Below are 23,399 nucleotides of genomic sequence, written 5' to 3'. Positions count from 1 at the left end.
TGACGTTGACTCCATAAACTTAAGTACCACTGAAGTTTCCTCAAATGCAGTCTTGCATATGGAATTAGAAGAATGCAGGAGGCCATGAACCCAAAGGCTTGCAAAATTTGTCTTGCAGATAGCAGGGTTTTTGTGGCCACCTGCTTGAAATAAGTTACCAAATTAATTTGCCTTTCTGGCGTAAGGAAAGCCATCTGGGCAGTTGTATTCAAGCTTGCACTCAGGAATGTCATTTGAGAGGGTACCAGACGTGATTTTTCATTTATGGTGTACCCTAGACAAGTTGGAATCCTTTTTACTAACTCCATATGTTTTAGAAGAATGTCCTTGTTTTCTGCCTGAATTAGACAATCGTCCAGGTATGGATATATTTGAATATTTTTTTGCCTGCAAGACAATTACTGGAGCCAGGCACTTTGTGAAGACCCTGGGCGCAATAGATAAACCAAAGGGCAGTGCAGAGAACTGGTAATGCAAGTAGCCTGCTTTGAAGCAGAGGCATCTTCTGCAAGATTCCCTGATTCCATGCAGGTAAGCCTCAAGTCCAGAGTTACCAACCAGGCATCTTTGACTAGCATAGGAAGTAACTGTCGAAGAGTCAGCATCTTGTATTTTGGAATGTCCAATGTGTTTACAACAGACAAGTCCAGAATTGGATGCCAGGATGCCATGGGTCTTTTCTGGGTACCAGGAAGAGTCCAGATTAGAAACCTTGTCCCTTTTCCTCTTCTGGTACTGACTGAACAGCCCCCATGTTCATGAGGGACAGCACTTGTTACTGGGCCTCTGCCCACTGATTTGGGGGCAGGTCTGGCCATCCGTTTGGCATTGGCAACGTGTGGAAATGAAAATCTGTATCCCAGGGATACTACATTTAAAACCCATTTGTCCTGGGTTATAAGTTGCCAGTTTCTTGCATGAAGTGCCAGTTCCCCCCCAAGGGGGGGGGGGGGGCTAAAAGTTGTGCTTGGTAAGTGTAGAGGGAAGTCAGAGACTGTACCATAGGGAGGTGCCTTGCTTCCAGATTTGGAGGTGGAGGCACACCATTGTTTTGTTCTAAAAGTCCCTTGTGACTGAAACCTGGAGCCTTTGGAACGTCTGGATTTGACTTGAGTGGCTTTCGAAGGAACTGGAAAGGGCCAGTGCCTACTAAATTTTGGAGGCTGCACTTGTAAGAAATCTTACACAGTTTGCATAAATTTAGCTTCATCTTTAAAACGTCTTCAGCCTTATTACCAAAGAGACTGTCCTGTTGTAAAGGAGCATCCAACAATTTTGCTATAACATACAGGCAAAGATTGCTCTGAGCCAAGCACGCCTCCTTAACACAGACCCAGTTACAAAAGCCCTGCAAGAGGCCTCCAAAGAATCAAAACCACACTGCAAAGTATGTTTTCCAACTTGTTCAGCTTAATGCAATAAATCCTGTAAATCTATTTTCCACAGTCAGAAATTAACATTTTCTGTTAAAGCAGTCCCAACAACATGCTGTTGATATTTAAGCATATAAAATTGCCAAGGTTGCAGAAATGTAAACCTTCTATGCAGCGCCCTGGAATCTTTCAGAAGGGGTAGGGTTTTTAGCAATAGAGGCCTTAATGCCCTTGGGACTCTAATTTGTGGGAATCAGGAACCCTGTAGTATCAGTCTGTCTTAGAAAGACTAGATTCTGAAAAATCATCTTTAATGTCTAGAACAGGAGGTATAGCAAAGGCCTATGCAGAGGAAGAAAATCCTGAAGTCTCTAGATTCAAGAGAAATCCTGACTTTCCCAGTGGAAATGTTCCCTTAAGGTATGCAAAGTTTCCCCAAAAGAAAAATCCTCAAGGGGAGAAGCAGAAGGAATGGAATCTTCTGCATCAGTCCTCATAAGTAGGTATAGACAAATCCTGTTCATTAGAAGAGGCAGAAGAAATAGAATCCTGTTCAAAAGATTCATAATCAATTATTATGTCTTGCCTAAGCCTCTTGGGAGGGGGGCTGGCTACCTCTGATAGGAGTAATTAAATCTTCAGCCATTTTAAATCATTTGTTTTTAGGCATAGGGGCCTGCACATGTGGCCCAGGCGTTTTTTTCAGACTGATTTAGATTTTGGCCTTAGGCCTGAGAACACCCTTAGAAGCCAGTGCCTGCACAGCAGCTCCAGACCCATCTAAGTTAGAGACATCCGCGGGTTCCACAACTGAAGCATCTCGCAGCATACCAGACTCCTAATGGGTCTGAGGCCTGCGAATCAAAAGTAGCGGGCATCAGGGGCTGTGAAAGCACCTCACCGAGTACCGGTGACTGGCTTAGGAAAAGCGTAGTCAGTTTTGGACCTGGGCCTCTTTCTTTGCATTTCAGGTATTCCGGTAGTCGCTAACAGACATTTCTGGATAATTAAATTGTGAGCCAAAGTATTTTAGAAGCAAAAATATACAGACGTTTAATAGTGTGCTGATTAAATTTAGCACAAAACTGACAGCAAGGTATATTGTGGTCAGGGCCTAGACAAGTAATACAGTACAAATGAAAATCCTTGAGGTATTTGCTTCCACAAGTAATGCAATTAACTTTTACTGACATCGGTAAGAAGGAAGAAAAAGTTTCCCCAACAGGTACTTGGCTTTTAGTTGAAGACTTCGGCTCCGAAACTCAAACGAAAATTTCAGGAGTCAGCCGACCGGCACTTGCAATCTGCTTCGGGCACCGCACGGCAAGAAAGACTGATGTAATGGCATCTGCTGCATGTTTTATACCCCTGACATCATGGAAGGGACAGCAACCGACGCAGGACCCAAGACTTTGTTAATCAGGCCGACTGAGGGCAACCTGCCAGCAGATTACCCAAATGTAATGACTGCAACAGTGAAACGAAGATCAGTAGTGGAGGATGTCTCTTACAAATCCTGCCCTGGCTCTGGAGATTGTCCAATTTACAATGCTTGAAGAAATGTACAGAAGGCCATGTGGCTGCTTCTAGGATAGCTGCAGTGTCTAGGTCTTTGAAAAAGGCCCCTGAAGAGTTCACTGCTCTAGTAGTGTGCTTCAACAGTATGGGGTAGCTACCATGGAAAGAGTAACAGAAGGCAATAGTTTTACATATTCAGGAGGATATTGTCAGTTTCGATACTGCTCTCCCCAGGGCCCTGAGGTGAAATGGTACAAACAGCTGACAGGACTTTCTAATATCTGATCTTGTTCAGATAAAACCTCAGTTGCCTTATGAACAAAGGAATGGAATACTGTCATTCTGTGGCAAAGGTGGGTAAATTGATAGATTGTTCATATATATGTATTAGGCTAATGGCCCCAGAGAGCCTTTACAAGCCTAGCCTGTAGGATTACCCTGGTATCGTGCCACCTGACCTTAGCTCCCAGTGCCTGTCGAGTAGAGCCACTGGAGTTATCCCCGGGGTGAATTTTCTATTTCTCATCCACTCAATTTCTCTAAGAGGGCCAGTCAGGTGCTCTGCCTGACATGTATGGGAAGTCTATTTCAGAGCACAGGCAGTGTGGTTATGAACCTGTCCCTCCAGCATATTCTGTTGATTGTTGTAATGAGGTTGAGGTCTCTCGAGCGTGTGGTGGAGGAATTGGGATTTCTTTAGCTGCATTTTTACCACAGCTGAGACACACTGCTTTGCAAGTCAAGCAGAGATCGCCTCCAAGTAGGCGATAGAATAGTTGGAGTTAGAGTCTGTCCACATAGGACAAGTGTTTAAAGGCCAAGTGTTTAAAGGCCTAGGATCCTTTGTGAGGTACTTTCGTGGCCTATCCAGGTGCTGCAGGGGTCTAGTGATTATGCCAAATGGGGCATTTACTCAATTGGCCTAATGTGAGAGTAGAGGGGGACAATGACCTCTTTCCAGATGCTAATCCCTTAGTAACGAGATGTGCCACGTAGGACTTTGACCACAGTGGCAATGTGGTGGTAGAGTTTGCCGTCAACCGGTGTTCCCAGATCTCTTGTAACGCCGTGTTCAGTGGACTACCATCGATGTTGTAATTCAAGGGAACCGGGTTTTTGACTTTGCCATTGAGCTGAAGGCCACAGTTCTGACAGTCATTAGTCAGAGGCCTTTCTGTAGGATGTCATCACACTGGGGGAGTTAATAGCAGCTTCCAACTTGCAATCGTCTGCTGTCAGAGTCCCCTCGTGTTGGCCTGGAATTCAGGGAAGTAGATATCAAAATGGGAGAGGACACAGAAAGGAACTCATGATTGGTCTGCAGTCTGACTTGAAGTCGGCTACTTTCACACTGTGGGTTCTGTGATCCAGTTTGCAACCCACCTAATTTGGGGGTTGATGCCTAGTTTAGTGAGTTTTTCTATGATTCCCAAGTGGGGGGAGGTATCAAAGGGCCTTGGCCAGATCAAAGTAGGCCATCTTGCCTTCATCCACAGCCACAACTCTGGTGACCGACTCAAAAGAAGTTGACCAGGCATGATCTACTCTTCACAAAACCAAACTGCAGGATCCAGAGTTCTGAGATAAACTATGTCCTTGTTTATTAGGTCCATGATGCATTCCATAGCTTTGCATAGACTTGTCAGGCTAAAGGGGTGATAGTTCCCAGAGTCTGTAGTCACTCCTTTGTGGATAAGGATGACTACAGCAGTGTGCCATTTGGTAGGGGCAAAACCTGAGGTGAGGCTTGACAGGACAGGGAACAAGTGAGGTGCCAGTTCACTCCGTAGTTCATGTAGAATACAGCCAAGGATATTGTCTGGTCCCATAGAAGCTGTATTCTTTGCCTTGGACAGTGCTGTTGTGCCTGGCAATCTACTAGGAAAGGAAGAGTTTAGTGACTACTTTGGGTACAGAGGGATTGGTATGCAGAGTTGCCCTGTCTTTGTGGAAGGTAGTGTAGGGTAGGATGAGTGCTTGCAGCTCAGACTCTCCTAGATGAAGGGCTACTTGTCTTCCAGGCACATATTTAAAGGGGCAAAAGCTGCTAGTTCAAAGGGGGCAGTAGTTTCTCCAGTACAAAGTTCAGGTCCCATGGAGGAGGGATAAGTTTTCTTGGTGGTCTGATGTAGACAACCCCCTTCACCTCCAATCTTGATAACAGGGGTTGATCAATAGGTAAGCAGGCTGAAATGGTTGACAAATGGACTATCACAGAATTAAAGTTCTGATTTCACGAGCTCAAACACAGGGTAGGACTAGAGAACATCCACTTGGAAGGGGTTTAGTTGCCTTTTGAAGACACCAACTGGAGAACCTTTTCCATTTTGATACACAGGAAATCCTGGTAGTGGGTTTCCTGTCTTCCTGCAGGACAGACAGCACAACCTCAGAATAGGTGTCTGAAAGATCAGACGTTAAGCCATAGGGTTAGGCTGAGGGTTTTCAGATGAGGATGAATGAGGGATCCCTCCTGTTGTGTAAGCAGGTCCACCCTGTGAGGCCACTTGCAGTGATTACCCCTGACAAGAGATAGAAGGGGGCACCAATGCTGCCTTGGCCAATAAGGGGTCACCAGCAAGATTTTTGCTGTCCTGAATTTTCAGCAGGACCTACTGAATAAGTGTGACATGGGCATAAAGGAACAACCCCTTCCAAGAAATTGAAAAGGCATCCACTTCCCACTTCAGTGGGGAGTCTGGAGCGGAACAGCTGTAAGTGTTCTGAAGGGAAGCAAAAAGATCCATCTGTGGGGTGCTTCATCAGTGGACAAGGTCATAGAAAAAGTACAGTTTTGTACCTACCATAAATGTAGATGTTCGAGGATTCCCTTGCTGCAGTCCTGACTATAGGGTATAGTCCGCGTCCCAGTCGGCCCGAATACCAGAGTATAAGGCTGACGTCGGTCATGGCGCCTTAGACTGACGTCAGTACGTCAGGGTACTAATGCGCATGACCGACGTCATTTCCTCAGTCTTTTCTTGCCCCAGATGTCAGAAGACCCAAAAAGACAAGTCCCAAAAACAACCTGCACCAAAAAACATGTACAATATATACAGTAATATATATACAAAAATATAAGCATGAAAACTCACCTACACAACCACCCTGAAACACAGAGGGAAGGAGGGAGGGTAAGTGGACTGCAGCAAGGGAATCCTCGAACATCTACATTTATGGTAGGTACAAAACTGTACTATGTTCTTCGTCTTCCCTTGCTGCAGTCCTGACTATTGGGTAGAATCCCAAAGCAGAGGTAAGGGAGGCTGGCAAATTATAAAGTAGCAGGAGCTGACAACATGCCTTGTAAAACAGCTGTGGCAAAACCAGCTCTAGTCTTAGAGTATATAGGCAGGTGATAATGCCTAGAGAAAGTATGCACTGAACTCCAAGTAGCTGCTTCCAGAATATCCTTAGTTGCCACCCCCTTAGAAATGCTGTTGAAGTGGCAGTAGCCCTAGTGGAATGAGGCCTAATCCCAGCTGGAACCTCTTTGCCATGATGGGAATAACAAAATGCAATGCAAAAGCCAATCCACCTAGAAATAGTTTGTTTTGACACAGGCTTGCCCTGTGAACTCAAAGCAAAAGAAACAAGTAACTGCGGAGACTGCCTAAAATCTTTAGTCCTGCTCAAATAATAACGCAATTGCCTGTGTACATCTAAAGTGTGCAAAATCTTTTCCCCTTTATTTTGAGGATCTGCAAAAAGTAGGCAAATGAATAGTTTGGTTTAAAGCCACACTAGAAACCACCTTAGGCATAAAGGAAGGATTAGTACGTAATGAAACCCTGTCCTTATGGAAAACCAAAAGGGCTCTACTGCCATAAGGGCCTGCAACTCAGACACCCTTCTTGCAGAAGTAATAGCCAACAGAAAAGCAGTCTTCCATGACAAATATTTCAATTCAGCAGTAGCTGCAGGCTCAAAAGGTTGTAGAGTAAGTTTTCCAACACAAAATTGAGATCCCAAGCAGGAGTAGGAGCTCTCATGGGGGTCTTATATTCTTTGCCCCTCTAAGAAACTGCTTGAACAAAGGATGCGAAAACAAAGGTGGGTCACAATCATAGTGAGCTGAAATTGCTGCAGCATGAATCTTTATGGAAGAGAAGGACAAACCTTTGTCCAATAATTCAGTAAGATATTGAAGAGCCACACTCAAATTAGGCTCTGAAATCTCCAAATTCTTTGCTGTACTCCAAAATAAAATCTCTTCCATTTTTCTGCGTACACTCTCCTAGTACTAGGCCTTCTAGCTTCCATAATCACATTTAAAACCTGTTGAGGAAGCTGAGACCTACCATGCTTCAACACAGAATATGCCAAGCTGTGAGATGAAGAGATTGAAGCTTGACATTGAGCAGATGACCGTCCTTCTGAGATAACAGATGAGGAATCAGAGGTAAAGGCCATGGAGGCTTCTTTACAAGACTCCTTAGAAGTGGGTACCAGTGTTGCGAGGCCAATCTGGAGCTATCAAAATCATCCTTGGCCTGTCTTGTCTGACCTTTAGTAATACCTTTGGAAGAAGAGGTAGAGGTGGAAAGGCATAAACATGAAGTTTTTCCAACTGAAAGACAGAGCATCCACTTTCCAAGCTGTGTGATGAAACCCCTTTGTGCAATACTTTGGCAGCTGGTGGTTTAGTGGAGAAGCGAACAGATCTATGTCTGGAGTTCCCCATGACACTGTCAATTTCTGAAATACATGAAGATCCAGTTTCCACTCGTGGGGATCCATGATTTGTCTGCTTAATACATCTGCTAGGGAGTTCTGTGCTCCTGGCAGAAACCTTGCCTGAAGAGTCAGTTTCAGGCTTAACGCAGTCTCCCATAAAATCATTGCTTGCCTGCATAGAGGATAAGAATGTGTTCCCCCTTGCTTGTTGATGTACCACATGACAGTTGTGTTGTCTGTCAGAATCAACACCTGCCCTGGAAGAAGTAACTCCTTGAACGCCATCAATGCAAACTGGACTGCTAACATCTCCTTCATGTTGATATGCAGATGCTGTAGTCTGGCAGGCCACTTGTCTTGTATCCACTTTCCATTTAGATGAGCTCCCCAAGCAGTGTCCGAGGCATCTGTCGTTAAAATCTGACTCGCCTCTGGCCGGGTCACAGAGAGTCCCTTGTTTAGGTGACATTCCTCTGCCCACCACAAGAATTCCTTTTGAAGGCAAGGTATTATTTGAATGACAGTGTCCAAATCTTGGCAGTGCTGTGTCCATACATTTTTGAGATACCATTGCAGCTTCCTCATATGCAGTTTGGCATTGGGAAGCACCAGAATACAAGATGCCATGAACCCTAATGCTTGAAGGACTGTCCTTGCAGTCAGCACGGACTGATGAGATAGCTGATGGAAGTAAAGTGACAGACTCTTTTGTTTGTCCGGGGTTAAAAAGGCCATCTGGGCTGCTGTATTCAGTCTCACACCCAGAAAGCACATGTCTTGGGAGGGTACTAGACTGGACTTTATTTCGTTCACAGAATACCCTAGGCATCTTAGCACTGCTATGACATATTCCAGATGCTGTAGAAGGTGTTCCTTTTCTTGAGCCAGAATCAGGCAGTCGTCCAAGTAAGGATAGATTTGAATGCCTTGAAGCCTGAAGTAAGCTATCACTGGAGCCAGAACCTTTGTGAATACTCTGGGCAGTAGATAAGCCAAAGGGCAATGCAGAGAACTGATAATGAAAATCTCCAGTTCGAAACCGCAGATACTTTCTGCAACTTAGCCTTATAGGCACATGAAGGTAAGCTTCCTTGAGATCCAAAGTTACCATCCAGTGATCCTTGCCCAGCAGAGGTAACAGTTGCTGTAACGTCAACATCTTGAACTTGGGAATGTCCAGATAAGTGTTGAGGATAGATAAATCCAAAATTGGTCTCCACGTGTTCCCCTTCTTTGGTACTAGGAACAGGCGAGAATAAAATCCAAGCCCCTTTCTGATACAGGGACTGGCTGAATGGCCCCTATCTGGAGTAACTGAGAAACTTGCTTGTGAGCCTCTTTTCTTTGTGGAGGAGGAACATCTGGCATGCCTTTGAAAGGGGCATTGTGTGGAAATAAAATCTGTAACCGTGATGAATGATATCCAGCACCCATCTGTCTTGAGTGATTAAATCCCAATTTTCTTTGAAAAGAGACAATCTTCCTCCCAAAGGAGCTGCCAGACGAGTCCACTGGCAGCTGAAAAGGCAAGTCATTGGTTCTGCTTACGAAAGGACTGACCCCTGCCCTCACCAGAAGTCTGAGCAGGTGAACTGTCTGATCTAGACCTAAAGAACCTTGAGCCCTGCCCCTACCACGTCTAGACCTACCCCTAGACTGGGAACCATAAGCAGGATATGTCCACCCCTTAGCAGGCCAATTTCTACTAAACTTGGAGGCTGCACCTGCAAAAATCTTTAACAGTCTGCATAGACTTAGCTTTGTCCTCCATTTTCTTTAAAACTGCTTCCACAGGCGGTCCAAACAACACATCAGACTGTAAGGGAGCATCCAAAATCCTGGTCTTAACATGCTCAGCTAAATTCTGATCCTTCAACCAGGCATGTCTGCGAAGAACAGAACTAGTAGCAGCCACCCTCGAGGAGGCCTGAACAGCATCAAAACCACACTGCAAAGAATGCTTACCCACTTGTTCAGACACATGAACCAAATCCAGCAATTCTTTACACTCAATACCTTCCGCCAAAGCATCCACCTTAGATTTCAATTGTGAAAGGAGATAATTTTGATATTTCAGCATATGAAACTGACAATTCAACGCCCTCATGGCTAGAGTGGAAGTAGTATATACTTTCTTACCCCACCTATCCAAAGCCCTTGCCTCTTTATCAGAGGGTACAGGATTTTTAACCACAGAAGCTTTAACACCTTTAGGCCCTTGAGAAACAGTTTCTGGGTCCGCCCTGGGACTCTTAAACAAATACTTATGAGCTTCGGGCACCCTATAATACCTATCAGGCTTAACAGGAGCAGGAGGCAAGGAGTCAGGGTTCAGAGAAGCCTCTGCAAAACATCCTCCACCACATTCAACACAGGAGGAATAGCTGAGTGTCTATGCTGGGGCAAAAACAAGAATTCCCTAAGCCTCTTTCTGGAGTCAGAGTAATCTTGGCCTTCCCATTTAAAGTGCTCCCTCATGGAGTGAAGAGTCTCTGAAAATGAAAAATCCTCAGGAGGAGAAGCTGAAGGAGTGGAATCATCCACATCAGAATCAGAATAAGTAGGAAACTCTTGCAAGTCTTCCACAGAAGACTCTGAAGCAACACTGTTCAAAACTATCAAACTCCTGTTCCACCCTAGGCCTCTTATCAGGTGGGGCATAGAACCTCTAATCAGAGTAATCAAATCTTCTGCCATTTTAAGCATATGTTTCTTAGGCACAGAGCCCGAAATGCTAGGAGAAGCCCCCACAGAAGCTGAACTTGGCCTACCTCTAAAAGAAGCTTTGGCAACAGAAGGAGAAGCCCTAACTACCTTGGGAAGAGAGGGAAGAACAGTTACCTGAGAAGCCCCCTCAGCCTGGCCTACCTCCTGAGAGGGCACATCCTGTAACAGTAAAGAATCTGCCTGAGACTCCATAGAGACTCCTGGCAAAACCTCTGGCTCCCCTGAGCCTTCTAAAGGACCGCCGTCCGGGACTGCCGGTTCCTCACCCCTAGGCTTCACTGTTTTGTCCTTGCGCTTCTTGGATGAAGCAGGCCGGAGTATCCGGCGGCATATTATAATTGCAACGCTTCCCAAACACTAACCTAGCACAATCAAGCCTCCTCTTAATAGTGCGCTTGTTAAATCTAGCACAAGAGCGGCAACCAACAACGTCGTGCTCAGGCCCTAAACAAGGTATACACAATGTATGATAATCCCTATGCGGTATCTGCTTCCCACAAGAAATACAGTTATTCACTTTTTCTGACATCCGGTTAAATACTGAGACAAGAAAGAACCAAAATGTTCCCCAACGGGGTTACTTAGCCAACTCTGTTTTCGGTCTGAAACTCCGGTTTTGGAAAATCTCAGAACGCCAACCTGCACTCGCAAAATTGCTTCTGCATCGGACCATGCGGCAAAAAAGACTGAGGAAATGACGTCGGTCATGCGCATTAGTACCCTGACGTACTGACGTCAGTCTAAGGCGCCATGACCGACGTCAGCCTTATACTCTGGTATTCGGGCCGACTGGGACGCGGACTATACCCTATAGTCAGGACTGCAGCAAGGGAAGACGAAGAACATCATGCGACATCCACTCGTGATATTGAGAAAATGATCTGCTGAGGGCATCTGCCTGATTGTCCTGAGACAGAACGTAGACCACCTGCAGTGCGACACTGTATTGGGTGGCAAACGCCCATGCCTGTATTGCCAGCCTGCAAAGTAAGAACTAGTCCCTCCCTGCTTGCTGATGTACCACATCACAGTGGTGTGGTCAGTGAAGGCATGAAGGGGACTTGGATGTACTGGAGGAAGTTGAGCTAGGAGAGCAGTCACTTCCCTCACACCAAGTTGTAGGCTCAGTGGGAGCCCTCCCTCCAGTTTACAGTGGCCCCTATCCCAGATCAGAGGCATGTGTGTGCATGAATTGCAGCAGCCTGGTGGGTTGCAGAGGAAGGCCTAGGTTCTGGCTTATTTGTTGGATCCACCACCTAATCTTCTCTCTTCAGGAAGGGCACCTGAAAATTCCAAGATGTGACTGTTGGGACCAGACATTTTTCAAGTACCACTGGAACTTCATGTGCAACCTGCCAAGGGGCAACATAGGAAGAGTTGATGCCATGCCTAGGAGACAAAGGAATTGTCTGGAAGAAATGTGGTTAACTGGATGCAACTCTTGGCAGTTTAGGGTAGCCAAGAGTTGTCTTGAAGGAAAGCCATCAAGTCTGTCCTCATTCTACAGGCTAAGAACATCTTGTCTTGGAATAAGGGATTTTGTTAGGTTGAGAGTAAACCCCAAACTTCGAAGGATGGACAGTGAATACTTTTCGGCTTGGATGAGGTCGTTCTGATAATCTGAAAGCCTTTTGCTTGGCAGTAGGCTATTGCTGGGGCAAAACACTTTGTGAAGACACTTGGTGCTGTACGTAAACCAAAGGACAAAGCAGTAAACTGAAAGTGCAAGGATGGCACAGCAAGTGTAGAAATCTCCTGTAATCCGGGTGAATGGGGCCATGGTGGTATGCCTCCTTCAGGTCCAAAGTGGCCATGAAAGCACTGGGTGTCAGTAGTGAAAAGGTTTGAAGGGATAACATGTGGAAGGAAGGTACCTGCAGGAAGGGGTTTAACAGGGACAGGTCCAGTATAGGCTTCCAAGGGTCTTCCCTCTTTTGTGACCAGGAAGAGCCTGGAGTAAAACCCTTAACCCTCTTGGCCTGTGGGAAGGCTTTCAATGGTCCCCTATGATAGCAAATCTTGGATTATCTGGGGTGTCAGGTGGTGCTGGTTTTTGGCAGGGAGGGGTGTGCCTTTTGGAATGGGGTTTTCCTACCAGGCCATAAAGTACCAGTTTTCCACAACTAAGACCCAGCTGTCTTAACTGATATGTTGCAAAAGAGACTGACCGTGAGGCAGGTAGTTTAGGCAGCCTGCCTGGGTGGTATACTGGAAAGAGCCAAGTCCTAGGGATGAAGATTTTCTAGACCCTTTCCTGTGTTTTGAGGAGGAAGAGGAAGGAGCAGATACTCTAACAAAAGTGGGTTTAGCAGGTAGTTCCTATAGAATTTTGGAACCAGTGAGACCAATAAATATTTGAGGTCCTGAAGGTCCTTGCTTTTTTCCTGCAAGCTTTTGAATAGTTCTGCAGACAGCTTGCCAAAAAGGAATTTACTGAACAAAGGAGCATTTAAGACCTTGTTGAAATTATCAGGGAGGGGTTGTAGTCTGAGCCAGGAGTATCTGTGCAGTACAGATGCTGAGGCAGCTGATCTGGCTGAAGCCTCAAGCAGCATCACAGCTGCATTTTATAGAATGTTTGGCAACTTGTGCTACTAAGGAGAGCCTGGAGGTAAACTGGGGTTTGGTAGGGGAATCAGGCAAAGGAATAATGTTATGAGAGATCAGGTCCAAGGCATATTAAAAGCATAAGTCTGGTAATTAAAGGGTGGATGAAGTATAATTTTCCCCAGTCTGTCCATCACTGTCTGATGGCAGAGGGGAGGAGGGAATCTACCTCAACTGCTTATCTGGAGCCACTGCAACAGCTGGTTCTGCCACAGGTTGCTTAATGACATACTTAATCAGGGACTGTGGGGGCAGCCACGGTGGTGCAGCGGTTAGCATTGCCGCCTCACAGCAAGAGGTTCTCCGGTTCAATACTTGGCAGGGGTGCCTTCTGTGCGGAGTCTGCATGTCTCCCCTGTGGTCGTGTGGGTTTCCTCCGGGTGCTCTGGTTTCCTCCCACATCCCAAGGACATGCTGTAGGTGGATTGGATACTCCAAATTGGCCCTAGGCATGTGTGCCCCTTCCGTGGAAGGTTGTGTGCTGGGCTGGCAACTACACATCGTAAAACTCAACTGCCAATCATGAGCGGACAGGTAACCCACTTTGGCAACCCCTAACCGGGAAAAGCCGAAATAAGTAATCAGGGACTGTAGAACCTATCTGGCCTTATAGGGGCTGAAGGCTGGCATTAAAGGGTCTTACAGGCTGAAGCAAAAGCATCCAAGTAAACTATAATCACAGGGGGAATATGGGAAGAGGGACACCACCTGTAAAAAGTTCAAATATCTTTTTTGCATCTCAAGTCATTTGAGTAGCAATCCCACTTGTACTCCCTCATTTTGGAGATAGCTTCCCCAAAGGTAAAACCTTCATGTGTGGAGTCTCCTTCCAGGGAGTATTCGCCTGGAAAATAGCCCAGGGGAGATGCCTGTGTGATTCAGCAGAAAAGAAAAATCTTCCTCCAGAGTGAGAACTAGGAGGATGGAAGTAGCTGAGGCTGGCCAAGGACTAAGGGTAGGCAGGGCTGGGGTATGACAGGCCATAAAGAACTGAACCAAGGATTGGGGAAAATTTTGCCAGTCTCACTGGTAGTCTGTAGCAGATAGATGGTCTTCTACAGTAAACAGATGTTTAGTTTTCTCCTCAGAGGAGTTGCCTTTGAAGCTGTGCGGGAAGGAGAAGGCCTACAATCAGGTGTCAGGCCTGTGGCAGAGGAGCCATGGTCTGAAACCTTAGGCAGCTGTCCAGTCAAGCCCAGTTCCCCCTAGACATCTGAGGCAGATGTTACAGTAACCTCCACAGGGCGTTCCAACTGGAGATTCTAGGGAAACCTTGGCCACGCCTGTAGGCAGCTCCACCTCTGCCAGTTCAGTCTCCATACCTAGGGCCAAACGATTCAAGGGCTGCTAGACAACTGCATAGGGTTTCAGTGACAAATGACAAATTGCAGGTTACATGTCAGACTGGCCTAAGCAGAAACCTCATGGGAATCCTTGTATTTCGCCGACCACACTTGCACATTTTTACCTTCCTAGAGGACATCTGCTATATAAAACAGCAACAGCAACCCAAGGGAAAATAAAGATTCCCCAACATGGTACTAATCTGTATAGTCTTCTGAAGCGCAGAGCAAAATTATCAATCCGACGTTCAACTGCAGCAGACAAGTTCTGAGATCTGTGCATGTGGACGTCACATTTATGGCCCACGCACTTGACCGCAACCAGGCTTAAGCTTTGACATAAGCCAGACATTTGGGTCACTTGAGGCAGAGGATCCAAGTGAAACGTGAATGGAACATTGGCAATTACAATACTGATTATCTCCCTGTACAGTCATACAAAAACTACCTATGAACTACCGAAACTCGCATGATTCCTGAACACCAGCTAGACCGCGCTTGCTCTAGTGTCAAGGTAGTTTACAGCAGCAGCAGCTCTGGCTATAATGAAAAACTTCTCTGAAAGTTTAGAAAAAAGTACACCACCAAATTCCAGGATTAATGGACTTGGACAGCAAACATTGTCAAGGAAACCACTTGCATACAAATGTTGACAGCAGTCAGTAAAGCCAAAAATTCTCCTTTTGGGAAAGTGGACTGAGGAAAACTGCATTTACAAACGACATTACAGCCCACCCCTGCCAAAATTAGGCATTTCTGGAGTAGATAGAATTTTTACTGCTAGAACAGTTTTAGCATTCAAAGTTAAGTTTGAGCCTCATGATCTGACCAGCCTGTAGATGCAGAATATCAAAAAATGGCAACAGTTTTGCTTACTCATGTTTCTCATTTCAAAGCTGCACACCAGAATCAGTGACATTTAGCTACAGAAACTGAAAAACTGGATAGATTGATACTAATATTGAGAGATGGCTGCTATCAGTAAGAACTATATAGATTTGTTACTGCAGTCATGTCAAAGGAAATATGAAAGGGTACAGAAATTTCCTTAAGGCCAATATACGATAAATGGACAAAAAAATGCAGGGATGTGTTTTGTTGAAGGCCTACTTATGACCTAAACTCTGCAGAGATACTTCATGCATAAAAAAAATACTGTACCTGGCTCAATAGGACATGCAAAGCAAATCTTCTGCAGAGAAGATGGGATACGGTTTCTCATCACCAAAACTGACCATTTTTTTTATTTACTTCAACCTGTAAAGAGAGAGTTGCATAAATATTACTGCTAGAAAACCTATGAAAGATCTATGAGCACTAGAATTTATACAGTTCAAAGAGGTCACTCAAACCCCAGTCATCTTCAAGAGACTGAACTCTGACCAGTCAAGCGACTCAAAGGATGTTCGGCACACTGCTATCTTGTAGTCACTCCAAGTCAGTCCTGGCCCTCAAATATCAAGTCAAACCTTTATAGGTCCCATTTTCAACATGCATACCAAATCCTGGGGTAAAGTATGCCAGACAGGTAAGTTAAGCTAGTCAAACTGCAAAGGTAACTTCACAAAAACAGAAGTGATTAAACAGATAAAAGGAAAAGAAAAAAAGGTGGTGCAAATTAATATGCAAAAATTAGAAGTTATGTACCTACCATAACGTTCCATGTTAGTTGTCTTCTCTCGCCTTCTTTCTTGCTGGATGGGTTCGGAGCCGATCCCCTGCTCCGACTCTGCACGTGCTAAGCTCGAGAGCTAATTTTACCAGCTCGAGGCAACCCTATATCCCATGATGCAAGGCGGAGATTACTCAGATCTCGTTTGGTAGCTAAAGAAATAGCAGTATTTTCTTCCAACTTAGGAAGAAGAAATAAAAAATACTAAACAGCATAACCCTCTAGAAAGGATCCACATAATCCAGTGACACTAGGAGTTGGAACAGCTAGAAAAAGGTGATCTCTTAATAGAAGATGTATAATCTTCTCGGTCTGACCAGGCTAGGGGGAAGGAGGGCGGGACGCAAGAAAGAAGGCGAGAGAAGACAACTAACATGGAACGTTACGGTAGGTACATAACTTCTAAATGTTAAGTTGTCAATCTCGCCTTCATTCAGCACCTCTATCCTGGGTGGCTCAATGGAACAGACTCTTGAGAACGGTGGAACCAAAATTTGCTCTGTCTCTGGAGACTGAATCTAATTTGTAATGAGACAAAGGTATGAGGAGAGGCCCATGTGGCTGCTGCACAAAAAGTGTCTATTGGAAGTCTAGCTTGAAAAGCTGTAGATGTAGCTAGAGCTCTGGTAGAATGGGCTTTTGGGTTAGAAACCAACTCTTTGCCTCTGAGCTGATAAATGTAAGTGATCACGGAAGACAGCCACCTAGATAAAGTTACCTTAGAAACTGGAAGGCCTTTCCTGTTCTCTGCATAGGATAGAAAAAGTTGATCAGATTTCCTAAAAATTTGTCTTATCCAGATAATCTCAGCTGACGGTGAACAGAGATAATGTAACTTTTGTTCAGCTCTATCAGAATAATTTGGGAAAAATACTGGAAGATCAATGGACTGATTTAGGTTAGTCTGAGATGCCACCTTTGGTAAGAGACGGATTAGTTCTTAGGGATACCCTATCTTTGTGGAATATTAGATAGGGAGGGCGAACACAGAGCATGAAGCTCATACTCTCCTGGCAGATGCAATGGCAACTAGAAAAGGTGTCTTCCAAGAAAGCAATTTCAAGGAACAGGCAGCCGCAGGTTCGAACAGGGGAAGAATCAAGGATGTTAAAACTAAATTTAGATCCCACTGTGGTGAGGGGTCTCTAATAGGAGGTTTCAATAAAAAGATACCTCGAAGGAATGCCTTGCAAAGTTTGTGACATAATGTTGTGGTCCAAAAAGCCTATATGAAAATTTGAAATGGCTGCCAGTTGAACTTTCACTGTGGAAGAGGATCCTGAATTAAAAATGTCAGCTAGGAAGTGCAACACCGAATGAATTGGAGCAGTATAGGGGTCTATGTTCCTAGCTTTTGCCCACAAAGACAAACATCGCCATTAACTAGTGTAGATCTTTCTGGTAGAAGATTTTAGGGAAGCTACTATGATATCCCGTACAGGATTAGAAATCATAGGAAGCCTGGCTAAGGATGGAAGTGGAGCAACCAAGCAGTGAGGTCGAGAAGGTATAGATTGGTGCAGTTGACCCGACTGGTGGGTCAGAAGATCTGGAACTGGGTCCAGATGCCATGGCTGTACCAAGAGGTAATGTAGGAATGGAAACTAAATCTGTCGAGGCCAATAAGGGGCAATGAGAATCAACTTGGCTCTCAAGGCGGTTGCTTTCTGAATTAGCTGAGGTATCAGCGGAAAAGGATGAAAAGCATAAAGTCGTCCCTGGGGCCAATCTTGGGTTAGAGCGTCTCTGGGGGTGGCCTGGAAGGGGGGAATAGAGAAGTCTGGGCATTTGCTGTTTTGAGGTGTAGCGAAAAGGTCGCAGCAAGGAAGGCCCCACTTCTGAAAAATCTCTTCCGTCACTGACTGAGAGACCACTCGTGAGTCATGAGAATAGCTCTGCTCAATCTGTCCGCTATGTTGGATTTCCCGGGGATGTGCGTTGCTATCAGAAACCGGTGAGAGGAGATTGCCCATTGCCAAAGTACGAGGACCTCTCGACACAGTGGATAGGACTTGGTTCCGCCCTGTTTGTTTATGTATCACACTACGGACATATTGTCCGTTTGGACTGCAATAGTTCCCAGGGGAAGAGAGTCGTTGAGGGTTTGCAACGTTAAAAGCACTGCTCATCTCCAGAACATTTACGTGCAGATAGTACTCGAAAGGTTGCCAAGTGCCATGGACCATTCTGCCCTGATAATGTCCCCCCCCCGATCAGGGAGGCATCCGATGTAACCGTGAAAACCGATGTAACCGTGAAAACCGGGGCAAGAGGAACAAATGGTCTGCCTTGATGGATTTGAGGGGATGATATCCACCAAGTCAGATGTCTTTTGCAAGTTGGAGTTACTATGATCTCGTGACGCATGGGAAGTTGTTGAAAGGACCATTGGGTGAATAGCATCCATTGTAGCAGCCGCACGTAAAAGCGGGCGAGGGGAAGAAGTGTTATGGCGGCCGCCATAAGACCCAGTACTTTCAGAGCAAATCTGGCCTGAATTTTGTTGCTGAATAGAATCACTTGGATGTGTCTTTGAATGTCCAAGATCCTTTGGTCTGTCAACCTTGCAGAAAGTTGTACGGTGTCCAAATTTGCGCCTATAAAAGTAATATCTTGACAAGGCAGATTTTTCGAAATTTATAGAAATTCCTAGCCCTCTGCAAGTGTGAATGGTGTAATTTCTGGCTTGGAGAAGCTGATGCCTGGTGGTGGCAGTGAGGAGCCAGTCGTCTAGATATGGAAACACCTGGAATCCTTGACGTCTCAGGTGAGCCGTAAAGTACCGTTTTGTACCTACCATAAATGTAGATGTTCGAGGATCTACATTGCTGCAGTCATGACCTGTGGGTAGTCCGCTGTCCTCGGTCGGCCCGAATACCAAAGGGATAGGCTGGTGTCGGTAACTGTCGCCTAGAGCTGACGTCAGTACGCAGTAGTACTTAAGCGCATGACCGACGCCATATCCTCAGTCTTTCTTGCCCCAGATGTCAGAAGGCCTAAAAAGAAAGGCCAAAGCCAAAAATAGGAAATGCCCAACAACCCCCAGTGTGTAAGTAAAGAATATCTCCAAACAAAACCCAGCAACCCCAACCTATAGAGGGGAAGGAGGGAGGGAAAACTGGACTGCAGCAATGTAGATCCTCGAACATCTACATTTATGGTAGGTACAAAACTGTACTATGTTCTTAGTCTCACATTGCTGCAGTCATGACCTGTGGGTAGAATCCCAAAGCAAAGGAAAAGGGAGGCTGGCAAATTACAAAGCATTAGGAGCTGCTAACATGCCCTTTAAAACTGCAGTGGCAAACCCAGCCCTGGACTTGGAATAGAGAGGGAGATGGTAATGCTTAGTGAAAGTGTGTACAGAACTCCAAGTAGCTGCTTCCAAAATATCCTTAGTAGCTACACCCCTTAAAAAAGCAGTAGAAGTGGCAGTAGCCCTAGTAGAATGAGGCCTGATCCCAGCAGGGACATCCTTCCCATGATGAGAAGGAAAGGCAATACAATGACCAATCCACTTTGAAACAGTCTGCTTAGAAACAGCTTTCCCCTGTGAACTCAAAGCAAAAGAAACAAATAACTGTCGAGTCTGTCTGAACTCCTTAGTTCTGTTCAAGTAGTAACGCAACTGCCTGTGGATATCCAAAGAATGCAAGACTTTTTCCCCTTTATTTTGGGGGTCAGCATAAAAAGTAGGCAAATGAATAGACTGATTCAAGGCCACACTAGAAATCACTTTAGGCATAAAAGTAGGGTTAGTCCGCAAAGAAACTCTATCCTTATGGAATATCAAAAAAGGTTCAACTGCCATGAGAGCCTGCAATTCAGATACCCTCCTAGCAGAAGTAATGGCCAACAAAAAAGCAGTCTTCCAAGACAAAAACTTCAGCTCAGACGTAGCTGCAGGTTCAAAAGGAGGTAAAGTAAGTTTCTCCAAAACAAAACTGAGATCCCAGGAAGGAGTAGGAGCTCTACGTGGGGGTCTTATATTCTTTGCCCCTCTAAGAAATTGTTTGAACAAAGGATGAGAAAATAAAGGAGGGTCACAATCATAGTGAGCAGAAATGGCTGCAGCATGAACCTTCACAGAAGAGAATGACAAACCCTTGTCCAGTAATTCAGTAAGGTACTGCAGTGCAAAACTCAAATTAGGCACTGAAACATCAAAACCCTTTGCAGTGCTCCAAAGAAAAAATCTCTTCCATTTATCAGCATAAACTTTTCTAGTGCTAGGCCTAGCTTCCAAAATGACATCTAAAACCTGTTGAGGAAGCTGAGACCCCACCGGCTCCATCACAGAATACGCCAGGCTGTCAGATGGAGGGACTGCACCTGAACATTGAGAAAATGATTGTTTGACTGGGACAACAAATGAGGAATCTGTGGCAGAAGCCAAGGAGGCTCCTGGATTAAACTCCTCAGCAGAGGATACCAATGTTGACGTGGCCAGTCTGGTGCTATTGGAATCCTGCAAGGCTTGTCCCATCTGACTTTCAAGAGAACCTTGGGGAGAAGAGGCAGAGGAGGAAACGCATAAACGTGAAGGTTGTTCCAACTGAAAGATAGAGCATCCACTTTCCAAGCATCTGGGTGGAACATCTTTGTGCAAAATTTTGGAAGTTGAACATTCAGTGGGGAAGCGAATAGATCTATGTCTGGAGTTCCCCAAGCCACAGTCAATTGTTTGAAAATCTGAGGATCCAGTTTCCACTCGTGGGGATCCACCATTTGTCTGCTCAAAATATCTGCTAGGGAGTTCTGTGCTCCTGGCAGAAACCTTGCTTGAAGATTGATTCGCAAACTCAGAGCAGTCTCCCATAAAATCATTGCTTGTCTGCAAAGAGGGTAGGAATGGGTTCCCCCCTGCTTGTTGATTTACCACATGACTGTTGTGTTGTCTGTTTTATCAACACCTGTCCTGGCTGAAGGAGTTCCTTGAAGGCCAAAGCAAATGGAACTGCTAACATCTCCTTCATGTTGATATGCAAATGTAGTAGTTTGGGAGGCCACATGTCTTGTATCCATTTTCCATTGAAGTGTGCTCCCCAAGCCAAGTCCGAGGCATCCGTCGTTAGGATTTGACTCTCCTCTTGTCGGGACACAGAGTCCCTTGTTTAGGTGACATTCCTGAGCCCACCACAGTAATTCTTTCTGGATGCAAGGTATAATTCGAATGACAGTGTCCAAACTGTGGCAGTGTTGAGCCCACACACTTTTGAGATACCATTGTAGCTTCCTCATATGCAGTTTGGCATTGGGAAGTACTAGAATGCAAGATGCCATGAACCCCAAGGCTTGGAGGACTGTCCTTGCAGTCGGCCTGGACATTACTGATAACTGCTGGAAGTAGAGAGGAAGAGTTTTGTTTGTCCGGGGTCAGAAATGCCATCTGAGAGGCTGTATTCAGTCTCACCCAGAAAGCACATGTCCTGAGAGGGCACTAGACTGGACTTTACTTCGTTCACAGTATACCCTAGGCACCTTAAAACTGTCATTACATACTGGAGATGCTGTAGTAATTTGTCTGTTTTGAGAAAGAACCAGGCAATCGTCCAAATAAGGATAAATTTGTATTCCTCTGTCTGAAGAAAGATCACAGGAGCCAGAACTTTTGTGAACACCCTGGGCGCAGTAGATAAGCCAAAGGGCAATGCAGAGAATTGATAATGCGAAGTACCAGCCCGAAATCTCAGGAATCTCCTGCAGCTGGGCTTGATAGGGATGTGAAGATAGGCCTCTGAGATCCAGGGTTACCATCCAGTGATCTTTGCCTATCATAGGCAGAAGTTGTAGAAATGTTAACATCTTGAACTTTGGAATTTCTAGGTAGGTGTTGAGAGTGGACAAATCCAGAATTGGCCTCCAAGTGTTTCCTTTCTTTGGTACTAGGAATAGACGGGAATAAAATCTTAGGCCTACTTCTGAAGGAGGGACCACCTGAATTGCCTCCATCTGCAAAAGTAAAGAAATCTGCTCCTGAGCCTCCAGCCGTTGCTGAGGAGGCACATCCGGCATGCCTTTGAAAGGAGGAAAAGTGTAAAAATAAAACTTGTAACCTCGATTTATTATATCCAACACCCATTTGTCTTGGGTGATCAAATTCCAGGTTTCTTTGAAAAGTCCCAACTTTCCTCCTAGAGGAGCTGCCAGTAAGGAAGGGTCTGGCAGCGGAAGATACAGGTCATTGGGTCTGCTTACGAAAGGGCTGACCCCTGCCCTCACCAGAAGACTGTGCAGGAGAACTCCAAGTCCTAGGTCTGAAGGAACCCTGAGCGCGAGCCCTGCCTCTACCAAGTCTAGACCTGCCCTTAGGCTGATAATCCGAAGGATAAGACCATCCCCTAGCAGGCCAATTCCTACTAAACTTAGGGGGCTGCACCTGCAAAAAATCCTTGACCGTCTGCATAGACTTAGCCTTATCTTCCATCTTTTTCAAAACTTGATTCCACAGGAGGACCAAAAAGAACTTCAGATTGAAGAGGAGCATCCAAAATTCGAGCCTTTACATGTTCTGACAAATTTTGATCCTTAAGCCAGGCATGTCTACGAATAACTGAACCTGTAGCAGCCACCCTAGAAGAAGCCTGAAGAGCATCAAAACCACACTGCAAAGAATGCTTGCCAACTTGATCTGATGCATGAACCAACTCCTGGAGCTCCTTACACTCTATACCCTCAGATAAAGCCATCCACCTTAGATTTCAATTGGCCTAATAAAAAGTTCTGATACTTCAGCATATGAAATTGGCAATTCAAAGCCCTCATAGCTAACGTAGAGGAGGTATACACTTTTTTCCCCCACCTGTCTAATGCTCTAGAATCTTTATCCAAAGGAACTAGATTTTTAGCCACAGAAGCCCTAACACCCTTAGGGCCTTGAATAATAGTTTCCGGATCAGCTCTAGGACTCTTATACAAGTACTTATGTGCTTCTGGAACTCTAATACCTGTCTGGCTTAACAGGGGCCGGAGGCAGAGAATCAGGATTAAGGGAAGATTCAGAAAAAACATCCTGAACATCTAAGACAGGAGGAATAGCCAAGGGCCTATGTTGTGGCAGAAACAAAAATTCCCTAAGCCTTTTCCGAGAATCTGAAAAATCTTGACCTTCCCACTTGAAATGCTCCCTCATGGTATGTAAAGTTTCAGAAAAAGAAAAATCTTCTGGAGGAGAAGCAGGACAGGAGTCCTCTGCATCCGAATCAGAATAGGAAGGAAAATCCTGAATTTCTTCAACTGAGGAATCAGAGTAGTCCGAGGAATGATCCATTCCCTCTAAATCTGCCTCCACCCTAGGCCTTTTCTCTGGGGGGGGGCATAGAACCCCGGATCAAAGTAATCAAGTCCTCCGCCATTTTCAACATATGTTTTTTTAGGAACAGGGGCTGGAGAGCTAGAAGAATGAGCAGGTCCAACAAGACCAGGTTTGGCCTTAGCATGGCTTTTAGCCACTGAAGTAGAAGGCCTAATAACCTTTTGTAA

At 45.3% G+C, this 23,399-nt stretch overlaps 1 protein-coding gene across 1 annotated transcript in view; it reads right to left on the bottom strand.

Annotated features, from left to right (window-relative positions):
- SFPQ (splicing factor proline and glutamine rich) overlaps positions 1 to 23,399 on the bottom strand; it is a 304,377-nt gene that overhangs the window by 53,257 nt on the left and 227,721 nt on the right. Inside the window, exon 12 of the transcript XR_006363177.1 lies at positions 15,407 to 15,502. The gene's annotated coding sequence lies outside the window, so the exon portion shown is untranslated. The remainder of the gene's footprint in view (positions 1 to 15,406; positions 15,503 to 23,399) is intronic.

The sequence above is a fragment of the Protopterus annectens genome, chromosome 1.part2, assembly GCF_019279795.1.
Source record: "Protopterus annectens isolate FY-2018-M chromosome 1.part2, PAN1.0, whole genome shotgun sequence".
In the NCBI taxonomy this organism is placed as follows: Eukaryota; Metazoa; Chordata; order Ceratodontiformes; family Protopteridae; genus Protopterus; species Protopterus annectens.
The sequence above is the reverse complement of the archived record's forward strand: the minus strand, read 5'-3'. Positions and strand labels throughout refer to the sequence as shown.